The sequence below is a fragment of the Tupaia chinensis genome, unplaced genomic scaffold (assembly GCF_000334495.1).
Source record: "Tupaia chinensis unplaced genomic scaffold, TupChi_1.0 Scaffold143875_1, whole genome shotgun sequence".
Lineage (NCBI taxonomy): Eukaryota > Metazoa > Chordata > Mammalia > Scandentia > Tupaiidae > Tupaia > Tupaia belangeri.
Window position 1 is genome coordinate 18,257 of NW_006203726.1, and position 4,465 is coordinate 22,721.

The 4,465-nt window shown below is 45.5% G+C and overlaps 1 pseudogene; it reads left to right on the forward strand.

The window, feature by feature from the left end:
* Positions 1-1,636: 1,636 nt before the first annotated feature.
* LOC102495020 (polynucleotide 5'-hydroxyl-kinase NOL9 pseudogene) lies at positions 1,637-2,357 on the forward strand (annotated as a pseudogene).
* Positions 2,358-4,465: the final 2,108 nt, after the last annotated feature.

Below are 4,465 nucleotides of genomic sequence, written 5' to 3' on the forward strand. Positions count from 1 at the left end.
CTTTCCTAACAATACACTTTTATCTGTCCTAGAGTTACAACCAGACTTACCACAAGACACCAACTATACTTACATAAATTCCACTAAGGGACACAAGCACCTTTTTCATCTCCTTCCCCCACATGCACTCTTTGCCAACAATTCTTTTCTTCAAAACTTTACTCATATTATTAATCACTCCTTAACCCTCATCTTGCCTGATATAAAACTCTATCTACCATATGCCTCTACTACAATAGGTCAAAAAGAATACCTCATTGATCTCCTCTACCATATTACTCTGATATGGGTGAGGATGTCCAAGAATGTTTAAGCCAACCTTGGTTCAAACGCCTTCTTAACTTATACTCTGTCTCCTAGCTTAACCTTATTCCACTTTCCAACCCTCCTCTACAAAACCCAAACCTTTCTACAGTCCTACTGCACCATTTCTCTATCCTCACTATTCTTGTAAGCTCACATGCCTAGAAAGAGCTGCAATTAATTTCATCCCCTTCCAAAATATGCTTATGAACTTTTGGTACTCAAACTTATGGTGCAAATATGATGAAAACCACATTAAACCCACCACTATTCCTCCTCCTACCACTCCTACTACTACTCCTGCCTCTTCTACTCCCAACATCACATCCGATTACTATTCCACTGTTTCCTTTTACTCTGAACTACCTTGCTCCATCTTTCCTAGTTCCCTCCTACTTTTGGCCCCTTCAACCTACAAACATCTAACTATATCCACAACTATACCTATTTTGATACCCCTATCATCAATTCTACTCCTTTCCCCACCATGGCCTATAGCGACCACAGCATAATCTTGACTAATTATTCTATACCTTATCTCATCACCAACAATTACTCACTTTTCACCACCTACGATGGGACCCCCTAGTACATTACAATAAACCCATGTGCTACAATGGTAGACCCCTTTCTTATTGGTCATCAAGGGGTGCTATCTTTAATCCCCTTACCGCACACCAAATAACTACCACCCCAACAAGACCCTATACTTTCTATATGCCTTTGCCTGACCAACATAAACGCTGGACAAGAGCCACCTTCCAATAATATGTTTCTCCTGTCCCTAACTCTTCTATAGCCCATCAATCCAGTCTCTATTACACACCCATTTCCCATCGCACTTGCTCTTATTGTATCTTTGCCACCTGTCTCATTTATCTTGGAAATTTTAACGACTCCATCAAATTATATACTGAATATTACACTCCAACATTTTCTTATGGCGTACTCTGCCCCAAATCCTCTCTTCTCCCAGCTCCTCCATTCCTCCCTGTCACTTCCAGTCCTATGTTCATTCTTTTTAAGCCTGTTCTTACAAAAACCCTTATTACATTCCAAAAAACACCTTTGACATCAGCTATCATGCACCCCAATACTCTGCTTATGCCAAATCTACACAAATTCTCTTTCCATCTCTTATCACTACCCGACAGAAACTATTAAAATCTTTGATGTCGTTAACTTTGCCATTTCTTCCTCTGCGCTAGCCCTTGCTACTTCTAATAATACCATCAAACTTGACAGACTCAGCAGTGCTTTTGCCACACAACAACAAGCAAATGCCGAGATACTTGACTTTGGAAATTCCCGGGGCTGGACTGGTGGGCGCAGCATGGTGGACTCTGTACTGCTGCCCCGGCGGGGTCCCTGGTGCTCCACGTGGCTGCGGGCATGCAAAGCGCGGTCTCAGCTCATCCACAGCCACTGGCCCGGCTGCAGGCTCCGGGGCTACGCCGGGGGCGCCGGGGGCGCCCACAACGCGCCTACAGCGGCGGCTACTGCAGGCCCAGGCAGCAGGTGTGGACTGGAGGGAGGGCGCCTGTCAGGTGCCACAGATGGCGGCGGACAAGAGGCCCAAGACTGTGGTCCCCACCGCGACCCCCAGCCCGATCCACAGTCCGGTCCCCAGCCCAAACCCCAGCTGAAGACCCAGCCACATGTTGCCAGGCGGATGTGTCTTTCCTGCCTGTGAGGCAGCTGGGCCCGGCCCCGTGTTGCTGCTGCTGCCAGTCAAGCAGTGTTTTACTTTTAGCGGGATCTGTCGAGTGACTTGCTTCTATGGCCAAGTGCAGGTGTTTGGTTTTACCGTCAGCCAAGGCCAGCCTGACCAAGAGGTCTACTCTGTATACACGCAGTCCTTCCTGGCTGTCCATGCCGCTCATTACTCAATGCTGAGAAAAGCAGGAAGGTGATCAGAAGGGAAGCACAGACTTTGCTCAGCTCTCATCTTAACCTAGATGACAGAGGTTGGTCCATGAAGCCTTTTTCTCCTCCGTGTTCCATCATAATTGCTGGAACACCTGAAAACCTCCACTGTAGGGACCAGCAGTTAGTGTAAGGGCTATGTCGCTGGACTCCCACGTAGTCGACCATGGTTCGAGTCCCAGACACGGCGGCTTAAACTCATGCCAGGCACGTGTGCGTGCGTGCCCAAGATCCTGAGAGGAGAGTGGAGGAGAAGGGATTGCGGTGTGGCCATCCCCCGGGGGGTGATTTCTCGCTTTCTGTCTCTCTGTCTCTCTCGGTCTGTCTGGCGAGCACACGGGCTCTATAGCAAAAAAGAAAAAGAAAAAGAAAAAAAAAAAAAAAAAAAAACCCCCACTGAAGACTTCATAATTTAGCCTACATTTTCATGCAAGAGAGTCCGACTTTCCAGAATAATTCTGAATATTTAGCCTTAAGGTCTGTCAGCATCAGGAAAGAGAAAAGAAAAAAAGGCCTTAATTTCACTCAGAGTGCTCCGTACGCCCTGGAAGAGTTAGTCAGTGTTTCCTGTGAAGAAGATGGCTGCCTGGTCATCCTGGTTTGTGGACCTCAAGACGTTGGAAAGTCAATGTTTAAATAGATTCCTGATGAACCATTTGTCAAGTAGTATTTCTTCTTTTTCTTTTTTTTTTTTTAAAGAGTAGAATACATCTTATTATACAATATTTTATTTTTTTTTAATTTTCTTTTCTTTAATACACTTTCACACTAGAAATTCCCATAGTGGGAAAAATTAAAAAGGGTGCGTGTGTTTTAAGCCACTGGGTCTGGGACACAAACTGCAGTTGACTACATGGGAGTCCAGTGACATAACCATTACGCTAACTGCTGTTTCCCTGGGCAGATTATTTTAGGACAAATATAATGTATTGAAACATTACATCTTGATTCAGAATTTGTAACTTTTGACACATCTACAAGGTGGACTTCTTCCTAAATGAACTTTTCTATATTCAGAAGCTCTCTTAAGATTTTCTTCCTAGCATTGAAAAGTTCTTCACGTGTGATATTAGTATTCCCTCATTTTAAAGTTTCCCTAGGATATGTAACCATCAATAGCTGGTATAACAGAGGAGAAGGAGTTTTCAAAAATTAAACACTTGTCTAATTTCTAACAGTCTTCACTTGCAACATAATAGTCTTTCCCTTTATCCACTCTTCCAACTCTCCCACTTTGGCCACTATTCCCAGGATAAATGTAGAACTTTGACCATGTGTTGATAGTAATAAAGCTGAATACTCTTTTTTGGGGGAAGGGAGATTTTCACTATAGGGCGCATGTGCTTGCCAGACAGACAGAGAGAGACATAGAGACAGAAAGCGAGAAATCACCCCCCAGGGGGGATGGCCATGCCACAATCCCTTCTCTTCCATTCTCCTCTCAGGATCTTGGGCACGCACGCACACGCACCCGGCATGAGATTTAAGCCACTGGGTCCAAGACGCGAACTGCGGTCGACTACGTGGGAGTCCAGTGACATAGCCATTATGCTAACTGCTGGTTCCCTAAAGCTGAATACTCTTCAAGAGATTGACAAATAGCAAAAGCTCTTATATAATGTTTTATTATACTGTGAGTCTTATGAAACGTGTGGAGACAACCCCATTAACTCACCAGAATACAGAACTCAGTCTCAGACCAGCAGTTAGAGTAATGGCTATGTTGCTTGGCTCCCACGTAGTCGACTGCAGTTCGAGTCCTGGACCCGGTGGCTTAAAACTCACACCGGGCGCGTGCGTGCACAGGATCCTGAGAGGAGAATGGAGGAGAAGGAATTGTGGCATGGCCATCCGCCCCTGGGGAGTGATTTCTAGATTTCTGTCTCTCTGTCTCTCTCTGTCTGTCTGGCGAGTGCACGTGCCCTAAAGCAAAAACCTCTCCAAAATAAAAGAACTTGGTCTCACAATTTCTGGATACCTTTCAAACCTTTTCTCCAATTATTTAATTCTGAAAATAACGATATGATGGGACTAGCAGTTAGCATAATGGCTATGTCACTGGACTCCCACGTAGTCGACCGCGGTTCGATTCCCGGATCTGGTGGCTTATACTCACGCCGGGTGCATGTGCGTGCGTGCCCAAGATCCCGAGAGAATGGAGGAGAAGGGACTGCGTTGTGGCCATCCCCCCTGGGGGGTGATTTCTCACTTTCTGTCTCTCTGTCTCTCTCTGTCT